We start from the raw sequence: 12,699 nt of genomic DNA, 5'->3' as shown, positions 1-12,699 counted from the left end.
TATTTTATTTTTTTAAAAAAAAAATTTTTTTTTTTTCAACGTTTATTTATTTTTGGGACAGAGAGAGACACAGCATGAACGGGGGAGGGGCAGAGAGAGAGGGAGACACAGAATCGGAAACAGGCTCCAGGCTCTGAGCCATCAGCCCAGAGCCTGACGCGGGGCTCGAACTCACAGACCGCGAGATCGTGACCTGGCTGAAGTCGGATGCTTAACCGACTGTGCCACCCAGGCGCCCCAGGTTTGTCACATTTTAAAGTTTATTTTATTAGAGCTGTAAGAGATTTTTAGACAATTGATGTACTTATAAAAGATTAAGTATATTATCTCTTACATATTAATATTCATGTATTAAGTATATTTTATAATTTAATAGTATATAATAATTTAATATTTAAATTATAACATGTATTATTTATATATTAAATATTAAAAACATACACATGGTTTAAAATGAGTGAGGTTCATAAACTGAATCTGTAAATGGAATCAAACATTAATTTGAAAATCTCTTAAATGTGATTAACATTTGCTACGTTTATGAAGATTAATAATATCTCTAAATTGAACTTAAAAGTTTAAGGAAGATCAAGATTAAAAAAAATTTTTTTAATGTGTATTTATTTTTGAGAGAGAGAGAGAGAGAGAGAGAGAGAGACAGCACAAGTGAGGGAGGGGCAGAGAGAGAGGGAGACACAGAATCTGAAGCAGGCTCCAGGCTCTGAGCTGTCAGCACAGAGGCCGATGCACGACTTGAACCCATGAACTGTGAGATCATGACCTGAGCCAAAGTTGGACACTTAACTGAGCTACCCAGGTGCTCCAAGATGTAGATTTTTAAGTTTGTAACTTTAGCAGATTGAGGATTAAATTTGAGAAATCAAAGTAGCTCTCTGAAATCTTTTCTGTATAAAGAGAGGGCCTTGAGATTACAAAAAAAAAAAAAAAAAAAAAAAAATCTCATCATTCTATCAAGGGTCTGGTAGCAGCTCCCAGGTGTCTTGTCCCTCCCCGTGTTCAGTAGCTCTTACTTCCAGGTAGCCTGCCCTTAGAGGACAGCTGGCTAAGGCAGGATCCCATGGGGGAAGCCAAGGGCCTTGATGTCTGAGAGCCCTGGGGAGGTAGAGGCAGCTTTGCTCCCTTTTAGCTCAAGGGCGTATTGATCTGCACCCTGGAGACTGGGCAAAAGGGCTAAGAGATATAAAGACAGCAGGGAAAGCAAAATGCGAGGGTAGACCACAGGGTAAGAGGCAGCGCTGGAAACAACAAAGGAACCAAAGATGGTAGAAGCTGTGGACACACATTTAGGAGAGGATTGTGGCTTAAGCACAAAACCAGCATGGTCACTGTCTCATTTTATAGATAAGGAAACAGACTCTAAGAGATTAATGACTCACCAAGATCTCATGCCTAGTCAGAGGTACAGATGAGACTGAGGGTTGGATCCTTTGACAACTCCTAGTTCAGGATTCTATTTAGAGCCTTTCTGGGTATCTAATGCAGGGTAAATTGTTTTACTATCTTTACTCTTGATGGTCAACATCAAGGCAGAGCATGGGTTGGTGGTTCAGGTTTTACAATTTATGTGGAGGGCTACTGCCTGACTTCCAAGGCTTTGGATAGAAATTAGTTTTTAAATATACTCACCTCCTCCCTGTAGACTTTGAAGTCTCTTCTGGAATCTGGGCCTGAATCCTGGGCCTTTCAAAGCAACCCAGTTCTGAGGGGAATATCCTCAGGATTAAGATGTCTTATCCTGGTGGAGGTCTTAGGAGGAACACCCTTTTGTTCCTCTGAGGAACCTGTGCAAAATGCCAATATGGCGCATCCAGCTGGGATAGGTTCAGGTGGGAGTGGGAACAGGAGCAGTTTGGGGAATGGGCCTAGTGGGGAATGAGGGGCCAGTCAGTGTATCCTGGAAAATGGGAGGTTTCTGAATAAGGGTGGGGATAGAAGATCTGTTTTAGCAAGGCTGCCCCTGAAAGTAAAGAAATGGGGAGAGGCCCAAAGCAGGTGTCCTTGAATTTCATCCTCCAGCCAGCTCTCTCAGGGAGGAGCTTCCAAGGGATTTCCCTGAGGTGGGGTGAGGAAGCTCTGAGTGAGTGAACATCTCTAGGGAAGAAGGGCAGTGATGCCATCAAGGATTGTATGAAGTACAAAGGGGCCCTCATTTTGCATGTTTTTCCCATGGCCCTTACCACATCTACTGTGTTTAATAACATGCTTCATAACTGGGCGGGTTTGCACAACTATTGTAGTAACCTCTCTAGGGAGACAACGTAGGCAACAGTATCCCCATTTTCTGACTGACGAATCTAAAGTCCCAAAAGGACAAAAACGTGCCTAAAATAAAAAACCTAGGAAGAGGCAGGGCCTGATTTCTGAACCTGAGCCCACTCCTCCTACGCCTTTCTTCCATTCTTCTTCTTTTCCTTCTCTTTTTAAAGGCTTTATTCGTTTTTCTTCTTTATGGAGGCAGTATATGATCCTTGTTAAATGTTATTAAATATATTAATATGGAATAAAATATAGATCAAGAAAATAAAATTTGAAAAGAAAAAATTATAATTCTGCCACTTAGAGATGATCGCTATTAACCCCTTGATGTATGCCATTTTGCATTCTTTTCTATCTTTACTCTTTTTTTTTTTTTTTAATTTTTTGTTTACTGTGGTGCCTGGGTGGCTCAATCAGTTAAGGGTCCGATTTTGGCTCAGGTCGTGATCCCACGGTTCACAAGTTTGAGCCCTGCATTGGGCTCTACGCTGATAGCTTCGGAGCCTGGAGCTTGCTTTGGATTCTGTCTCCTCTCTCTGCCTCTCCCCCACTCGTGTTCTGTCTCTCTTTCTCTATCTCTTTTAAAAATAAACATTAATACAATTTAAAAAATGTAAAGTTTTTGTTTATTTATTTTGAGAGAAAGAGAAAAAAAACGAGTGGGGGAGGGGCAGAGATGAAGAGAGAGAATCCCAGGCAGGCTCTGCACTGTCAATGCAGAGCCCAATGCTGGGCTTGAACTCATGAACTCTGAGATCATGACCTGAGCCAAAACCAAGAGTCAGATGCCTAACTGACTGAGCCACCTAGGTGCCCCCATTTTGCATTCTTTTCTATGCATACAATATATATCATTATCAGTATGGTCTCATACAACTCATAATTTTTATAACATACTTTTTTCTCCTTGTTTTCTTTCTTTTTTTTTTTTTTTTTTTGCATTGGTCCAGGGAGAGGGTAGAAAAGAGCCTTTAGAGTAAACTCTTAAAATTTTTTTTTGACCAAAGTAATGTATGTATGTAATAAAAAAGTCAAAACAATACAACTCTTAAATCAAGAAATGTTTTCCATGCCCATCCTACCCCATACTTGATTCCATCTCAGAGGCAACTACTTCTAAATCTTAAAACTTTCTAAATAACAAGCTTATACTGCTGCTTGTCAGTTTTTCAGGTTTAGATATTATGCATTGACTTCCTCTCTGTATGATGGTTTGGTTTCTTACTTTTGTGTCCCCCTTGTCTCTTACTCTTCCTTTCCTCCCTTTCTCCAAATATGGTCATAATACTGGTAATATGGATTAAATGAACATTCAGTGATCACATTTCTACAGGCGTGTAAATATCATTAAGGCTGAGCCTTATAGGGTACTGGGATTGTTCTTCCTATTTTATGTAACTCTTTGCCCCTGGAGTTAATACTTGACTTATTTGTGTTTTCATTTGCTTGGTTTACTTGCTTTGTTTTCTATACAGAGCTCTCCCACATAACTGTTAATCACATCTTGATCTATTATTATTTTTCTCAAGAGAGAAGCCTTCTAGAGGCTCCTGTCTCCCTTCCCCTGTCAGGACTGGTGGCTCTCCAGAACTGCTACGTATTTTCCTCACCATTACCTTGGACTTCCCTCCTCTCTCCTGATTTGGATCTCCTAGTTCTGACTCCTGTGTCTTCTTATGTCTTGGTTTACTCTCTTGGTTTTATTGTATATACTATCCAGCAGTGGCCTGAGACTGCTTATATGCTTTTTACCTTACTGCATATAAAGTTCACCCTTTTAATGGATGAGGAAATAAATGTTGGTTTTGTTTTCAACTCAACTCAAACCAAGAAAAGGAATTCATCCCACGTGGAGCCCAAAAATTCCTGTTCCCAGAATTAGGGTCAAATTTGTTTTCTTTTGAAATTCAGCAAGCTTTTTACACTTGGAAACTTTGATTTGCATTGACCTTAATCACAAGGCAGTAGGAAAAAATAGAAGAAAAATCTTTATCTGAAAATCCAAGCTGTGACTTTCCTTCTATCAGAGGAAAGAATGGCATAGAGTTTGCTCAATTTAAAGAAAAGGGAAACTCGAACTGAGTATCTTCAGCCCACCCACAGTCTCCCCACTTGGAGACTCTGGTAGGCGATGTGCAAATTGTCACATGTGGCTGGCCTGGCTCTTTCCCAGATTTCTGCCCTGTATGTGGCCTGTCAGCTCTCAGATGTGGTCTGTTGCTTCGTTTGCCACATTTTATTTCAGTAAAGCATACAAGCCTTGGACAGGTGCTGGGGATATTGTGGTGGCTTCTGAAATCGTTTCCCAGAAGGCAGTGACTCATCACAGGAAACCCCTTTGTTTTCTCTCTGACCTTCCCTCCGTTTCCTGCTCCACCCATCTGTGCGTGAGTTTTCACATTCCTCACCAACAGACAACAACTTATGTCTAACTTTGGTCAAGAGTGGTAAGTGGAGATAGTTTTGGGAGTATGTTGGGACCACCTCTTCCAATAGCAGTGCCCATAAGGGCAGCTGGCATGTTCTTAATGCCTTGGCATCTCCCCATTGAGGTATGGGTCAATTTCCATTCTATGACTCCTGGAAAATCCCTTTTTCTGTGTCCCTAACCAGATGGACTGTCACGTTGTAAAGGAGGTGGATTGGCTGTCTTAGGCTTTGTAATCAGTGACTGCTTTTGTTCAACTCCTTTTCTAGAAAATATACATCACTGTACACTTAGTAACAAGCATTTAATTGTTTTTGATGGATGTGAACTAACTCAAAGAGGATGGTTGCAGTTGTTGACCCACAGTGCTTCATATACAGTCAGGGTCTTCAATGGATAAGTGTTGAAATGAATCTTACAGTTCAGATTCCTACATGTTTAGAGTTAGAAGGGAAGTTAGAGACTATCCGGTTTTGCTTCTTCATTGTTTTTAAAGTTTATTTATTTATTTTGAGAGAGAGAGTGTGTGTGTGAGAGAGAGAGAGAGAGGGAGAGGAGCAGAGAGAGAGAGAATCTCAAGCAGATTTCGTGCTGTCAGCGCAGAGCCTGACATGGAGCTCAAACCCATGAACTGTGAGATCGTGACCTGAGCCGAAACCAAGGCTCAGACGCTCAACTGACAGAGCCACCCAGGTGCCTCAGCTTTTTCATTTTATAGGCAAGGATCTTGAGGCTCAATGAAGTTACTTTCTCATGGTCACCCACTCAGGTCCTGGCCTCGTTGGTCCTGGCCCTTCTGACACTGTCTATATGCTCATGCCTGCCTCTGTGGGGCTCTCTAGTTGTACTCCAGTCCCCACTTCCAATTGCTCCCCTTCTTCACTCTCTACTACCTTGGAGCCTTCAGCTGGCAGAGAGACCCTTCTGAAAGGTCTCACCCTTCCTCTGTCACTGGATTCCCTGAAGTCCCTCCATGGCCAGGCCTTTTTCCAGACTGCAGGCATGTTCAGACTACTGACTTTGGTTTCCCTTGGCTGAGAATCCATGACTTTCCATGAAGAGTGTGTTTCAAAGTAGTTCTTCAAAAATTCAATGGCACAATACTCACTAAAGAAAATTTGAAGGCACAAACAAGTGTTTTTTTAACTTTTCTGGTGTTTTCTTTGGACATTCCCCACCCTAGCCCTCCCTTCCAAAGAATAGGTTGGTTATTTGATTTGTTGTAATCATCATCTTACTCATTCAATTTTGTATCCCGCTATTTTCCACTTGTGTTCTTTTAGTATAACTCTATGGGAGAAGGATTGGGAGCAAATACTAGTCTGCTTTTTTATGAAACCTTCTATTAGAACACTGTTACTTATTTAGAAAAATAGGTTCCTCTCCTTTTTGGTTGGGCAAACAATAATGTTCATGTCCACGGCTATTTTGAGGGGACAGGAAACATGCTCCTTATATCCCCTACATCTTCCTATCTTCCCCACTACCCCATATGGGGGAGCTGGGGTTGAATTCTCTGTCACTGCCAATGGGACACTGTACTTCCTGATAGTCTATGAACCAGAACTCTTCCTCTGCCACCACATCCATGTTCAATCCTTATTTTTTTTTTTCTTTCTTAAGTAGGCTTCGTGCCCAGGATGGAGCCCTCTGTGGGGCTTGAACTCATGACCCTGAGATTAAGACCTGAGCTGAGATCAAGAGTCAGATGCTTAACCGACTGAACCACCCAGGTGTCCCCACATTCAATCCTGTCTGCTAGTCTCCATGACGGTAAGAGCTTGACCCCACCCACGATGTTGACCCGTTTGCCATCTCTGATCTCTTGTTTGTTGTGAAGGAATCTGTCATAAAATAATCATCCATGAAGCCTGCACACTGTACAACTCTGTGAAATCAGCAACCAAGTCTTCCTTAAGTCTTTTGCTTGTCTCTATATCACCAGTATGATGCCCAGCATACAGAAGACACCTAAGAAATGTACAGTGGGTGAATGAATGGGTAACTCTAATTGTGATTGCAGAATTTTGGTGACTCCAAAAGCGAAGCCATAACTGTGATGGGGACATTCTCTCCAGAACATTTCCTACCACCAGGGAAAAAACAAACTGAATCAAATACTGAAAGTCAAGAAGGCTGAGAATTATCTTGGATAGGAATAATGGTCCCTGGTTTCTCAGGTTCTTTCTTCTTACTTCTCATAGTCCACAGACCATGCATATCACAAAATCCTTTTTATCATTTAAGAATCTCAAATGCCTGATTTTTCTTTTGTTATTCTCCTTAATTTTGAAGCAAAAGTGGTTTATTTCCCAAGATAGGAGCAGCAAGCTCCACTTTAAGGGAAAGCCCAAATCTTCATAAATTTTCTTCAACACCTCAAAATCTTGGTCATGGGCTAACCTTGCTTGCGACGTAGAATTGTTTCTCGATGGAAGACTACTCGGCAGTAAAAAAGAATGAACAAAGTGGTAGATACAACAACCTGAATGAATCTCAAAATAATTTTGCTGGTGAAAGAAATCAGAGCAAACATCAGTGTATACTGTATGATTACACTTCTATAAAATTCTAGAAAACGCAAACTAATTTCTAGTGACAGATAGTGGTTGCCTTGTAGGTGGGATGGGAATAAGTACGAGGCAGGGATTTTTTATAAAAGGACACCGGAAAACTTTGGGATGTGATGGGTATGCTCATTATTATGACTGTGGTAATGACTTCACAAGTGTGTGTGTATGTCACAGCTTGTCGAGTTGTACATTGTAAATATGCAAATTTTACTGGATGCCATTTATACACCAATAGAGGTGTTTTTAAAATTGTTTCAAAGAAATGGAGTCCTCTGCCCCACCTTATATTTCCTACCTCACTTTCCAGCTTCCTCCTACTAAAAGGGCATCATACCCAATTTTGTTCCTAACGTGCAGTCAGTCCTTTGTTATGATGGACACTGACAGTTCTTTGCTTCTTCTGGAAGTAAAGAAAGTATTTAAACTGGGTCATTGTTGCCTCCCACGTGATTCTCAGCCCCTCTAGAATGCTATAAAGAAGGTTGCCCTCTTCTCCTGTCTGTAGCCATTTAGGGACTGCCCCCCTCTCCCCCGCTCCCCACCATAGCTCCAGTGACAGGTTTTTGAACAAACAGCCACTGTTTGTGTAGCTGGCACTGGCATTACTGCAAGCCTGGGTGGGCCATGACTTCCCAGACCCAATGATAACCATTCTCAGACCTTTCACATGTTTTGAAGATGCTCTTCAAAATACCCATTGGTTTGTTCTACACAGGATGGCCTGAGACAGTGACCTGCCAGTGTTTGCCTGTTCCTTCTCCTACATTTCCTTCATCGCTCTCCAAGGTGCCTTAGGATTAGGTAAGGTCTAAATTAGTAATAAGAAGTGCAGACAGATCTCCTGAGGAAGTCAGCATTATTCTAATGTTAGAGATATTTCTAGAACCTAAGGAAGAATTGGGAATAAGACCTTGGAATATACAGATGTGGGATGTCAATAACCTGCTGAGGTGTTGGCTCTTCTCTCACCTTGCATAGATAAGAGGTTCAGGGTTTAGGTGGTTGAGTAGCAAAGCCCTCAAGTTAGAGCAGGGCTACTCACACCTGTGCTGGTCTGGGAACAAGGTAAGAAGTTGAGAGCAAGTGTTTAGAAACTTTTATAGGAACATGCTAGCATAATTTTATAACTGTTGGACCTAATAAAAAAAAGTTGGGCTTATATTTTGCATGCCTTTTACTTTAAACTCTTTTTTAGCAATTTATTTTTATTTTACAAAAGTTGTAGTTCATCGTGGTTTGGAAATTACAAAGAAAATGAACTGGCTCTTCACTACAGATCATTTGAGAACAACTGAGCTAGTTCCATGGCCTCCGGAAGGCGGTTCTGGACAGCTTTCTTCCAAAGACGTGGTGGATGAGCTAGGGAGAGATGTGGACAGTGCCAGGGAAGAGGAGGACAAGGAGTCTCCCTCTGTCTGTAGTTCCTTCTCCTTGACCAAGCTACACACACATCCCTGGGAAGCATTACACCAAGAACAGCCACAGTTGAGACAAAATTGGAGGGGACCGCAATAAGAAGAGGGACAGGAAAAGCTGTGGTTATCACCTGGAACTCCTGACTTATGAAATGTCCTTTATCATGGACTTTAGGGGCAGGTGGAGGAAGCAGCTGAGAAATAAGGATTTGAGGGGAACCAGAGCTCACCACTCAGCAGTCTGGAATGAGCTGAAATTGTGAGTCCCACTCAAGAGAATTCCCTACGTTTAAGATGCTTATACAACCCAGGAGGAGGAGGAGAGAGGCTGTCAATCATTGCCCTGTAATACATGCAGATACCCTGACATATTCTTGTGGAATCACTGACTGGAGGAATCGTCCCCAAAGAAGACAGAGAGGGACAGAAAAGCTTTAATGAAAAGAGGTGGGATCAGAAAAGGGCTAAGTGTAAAATGGCTTCATTATCTATCTTAAAATGGCGAGTCTTTACCATCATATTTTAGAGCTGTCTGTGCTGGTCCCTGCTCTGTTTTTGTAGTTAATCATGGTATGAGGTGATACTCAGTTTCCCAGGGGACATGAAATAGACTATTGACCTGCTGGCCTTTGAAGCAGTCAACCGACAACCCCTTTGCTATCCCATATCCTGGAGAGGTGGTAGGATGAAGATACCTTTGTCTCGCTCGTTGCCTCTCTTACATGACTCAGTATGCCTTCCGTCACTGTTGCTGACGATGATGTGCTCCTTGACTGAGAGGAGAGAATCAGGTTGGGTGGGTTCCGGCTCTTTAATGTGAGAAAAGCTTTTGTGTCTTAGCTTTGGGAAAGAAAGGAAACACCCAGTCCTCTTGTTTTTTTGTTAAATTAGAGGGTGCTTTCTGCCTTGTAAATTCTCCTGAAATATATGTTAGCTTTGCCTTGGTGATGACGCAGACATGTCTGAGTGTGCCTGCTGTGTGGCAATGCATTATTTCTAGTCCGAAGTGTTGGGTCTCAGGGAACGTTGAGATTAGACCTTAGTCTCATGTTGGCTGGTGGTATGCCAGAAAGAGGGGCCTGCAGCATGGTGGGCTGTATCGTAAAGCAGAAGCAAGCTGGAAAACTCGGCTACATTTTCTCCTGTGCCAAATCCAAGTCAGTGACAGTGCGGTCATAGTTACTTACATTCAGGGATGCTTCGCAAGGTCTGGACCCAACTGCAACGAGTTTTAAAGGACAAGAGTAACATGAAGGCTGTTACCAGCTACCAGACGATGCTATAGTAATTTGTAAAGCCAAGCTGGCCCCTTCTGGGGCGGAAGTGACTGACTCCCTCGATCAGGGAGACCAGGCTGTGGTTCTAGGTCTTTACTTCTCCCAGTTTCCTGCCCTGAAATAGTCAGGGATGGCCTGAAATAAAATTCAACCCACATCCATTGCCCCTGAAAATGTATAATCTGTTTGGCTAACAAGACTGGTCCAGTATGAAACAATGTAAGAAAATATTAGATTGTGGCAAAGATTACAATTTATACAGGTGTTTCAAGCAAGAGGGGCTGATGTGGGTTTGAGGACTCAGGGAAGGTTCCTGGAAGAGTAGGGCTTGAACTGGCACAGAGTCCTTCCCTCCTTTGGAATGGGGTTTGCATTCTGGACTTAACGTTGGATGAATAGATAAGATCTCTGGGCCACAAGATGGGGAAAATAACCACTACGTCCTATACTTTCTGTGAGCATTAAATCCTAGCTGAGTAAGTGCTTAGTAATGTTCCCTCTCTTCCTTCCTTTCCATGGCTGCAAGGAGTTCTTCTGGGATGAATTCCTGGGAATGGTTTACCAATTTAGATGTGAAGCTTAGATTTGCAAGATTGTGATTTCTCCCTGTGGGGAGGCAGTGCCATAAACAAACCAGCAGTCAGTAACTCCTTTTCCTAACCATGCACCCAACTGGGCTAAGTATTTCTCTCTTAAACAAGGAACTCCAAGGCAGAACTTGTACCCAGAGAGATACTTTGCCCAAGTACTCACTTGGCTAAAAATACCAGAGTTCTCAATATTAATATTATGATTAATATTAATCAAGTTCTTAAGCAGTACAGCTTCCTTCCTAGCCTCTCTTCATTTATAAACATTTCCCCATTCTGCTATACCCAAAATAGGAAGTCCTAGCTCTGTACTAGAGTATAGTTTTTTTTTTTATTATTTTTTTTAATGTTCATTTATTTTTGAGAGAGAAAGAGACAGAGCATGAGTGGGAGAGGGGCAGAGAGGGAGACACAGAATCTGAAGCAGGCTCCAGACTGTGAGATATCAGCACAGAGCCCGATGTGGGACTTGAACCCACGAACCATGAGATCATGACCTGAGCCGAAGTCAGACGGTTAACCGACTGACCCACCCAGGAGCCCCTATAATTTTTCATTCTGGAAAAACAGCCCTAGGAATATGATGCCTTTAAAGTTTTTTAATCAATAAGAAATTGGTCAGATAGGGAGGAAGTATAACATGATATATAAGACCATGGACTCTGGATCCAAAGTACCTGGACTTGCTTCCTGGCTCTGCCACTTTACTAGCTACGTGAGTTTGGGCAAATTATTTAATCTCTGGGTGCCTCAGTTTACTCATCTGTCAAGTGGGAAGATACTTGTGCACAGCTCACAGGGTTGCTGCGATAGGCAAATGAGTTAAGATTTATGTCAAGCACTTAGAGCAGTAAGTGGTCAATGTAAGTAGTAAACATGTGTTGGCCATAGTGAATATTATTATGTCCTAGTGAAATGGGGAGAAGGAATGTTTCAGGCCTTGATGGATGCTGTGCCCTAAAGAAGGGGCACCAAGACAGCCAGCACTCATGGGGCCTGGTAACAATGGGAGGCGTAGAAAAGAACACTCTGAGGGAGATAGGGACCCAAGTGCCAAATCCTAATGAGGTCATGTTTGACCACTGACATTGAAATTCCCATCGGAGTGCCCATTAGAGTTGGACAGTCTCCGTTCTAGAGCCTGGAATTCCTGGATACGGCCTCTCTGCCAGCCTGGCCCAAGGCTTGTTTTGATGAGGGTGACATGCTAACACAGGACTGAGTCAATAACAGGCCCTTTGTTGTGTCTCCTGGACCTCTGGATGCCACTGTACGGACACGTCCAGTTTGGCTGGCAGCTGGCATCTTAAGGGTTCAGGTTGTTATCAGATGGGCACTCACTAAGTGGAGTCCCTCCCGATCTGGCGGCGTGTGCTTTTGCGCACGTAGCCCGCATACCTCATATCTCTGCCTGGGCAATTACATCCCAGCCACCCTGCCCCATTCCAAGGCAGCCAGAGCCAGCTGGGACAGTGCTTGGGGAGGGAGCCAGGTGTTTTTCCCTTTCATCCTTTTTGATTCCGTAGGCATTTTCTCCTAAGCTTGGCTCTAACTGCAATGTCCAACATAGAAAAACAAATCCAAAAGGCAGGAGCTAAGCTAGATCTGCGCATGGTGCTGCATTTTGCTGTTCGGAAACGAAGCCAAAAGGCACAGCCTCTGTCCTCCGGGACAGAACACCTATAAGCAGCATGTCCTTTCCCCAGCTGCTGCCCGCCAAGTTAGGGTACTACACATATCTGCATATGAGTGGTTCACTGTCTGGTCTGATGTTCAGATCTATATTTAAGCACTAGTGTGGGTTTTGGAATCCAAGTGTGTAAAGTGCATGTCTGGGCATGGTCTCTTGGCCAGGCCTGAGGGTTTTCAACCCACTCAGCTGGTCCCCAAAGCTGGCCTCTTGCATCAAAAGTGATCCCACGCAGTTCTGATGACATATGGTTTACGACAATTCACCCTGGTTTGGGAAATCTCCCTGCTAATGTTTTCTTATCTTGGCAGAGAGAGAACCATGTTAGAATACTAACAATTGGTACCATTTATTGAACACATGCCATGCCCCAGGCAGCCTGCTAAGGGTGCTTTACACAGTGATTTCCCACAGTCTTCCTGCCAGCGCCCCAGTGGAGGTAGAGTGAT

General features: G+C 42.9%; 1 long non-coding RNA gene across 1 annotated transcript in view; it reads left to right on the top strand.

Moving 5' to 3' along the window:
* The first annotated feature begins 6,363 nt into the window (after positions 1-6,363).
* Positions 6,364-12,699, top strand: part of LOC123583536 — a 53,651-nt gene continuing 47,315 nt past the window's right edge. The window contains exons 1-2 of the long non-coding RNA XR_006704928.1: positions 6,364-6,478; positions 7,994-8,079. This is a non-coding gene — a long non-coding RNA (uncharacterized LOC123583536). The remainder of the gene's footprint in view (positions 6,479-7,993; positions 8,080-12,699) is intronic.

The sequence above is a fragment of the Leopardus geoffroyi genome, chromosome B3 (genome assembly GCF_018350155.1).
Source record: "Leopardus geoffroyi isolate Oge1 chromosome B3, O.geoffroyi_Oge1_pat1.0, whole genome shotgun sequence".
NCBI lineage: Eukaryota > Metazoa > Chordata > Mammalia > Carnivora > Felidae > Leopardus > Leopardus geoffroyi.
Note: the sequence above shows the minus strand (reverse complement) of the source record. Positions and strands in the feature narration are given on the sequence as shown.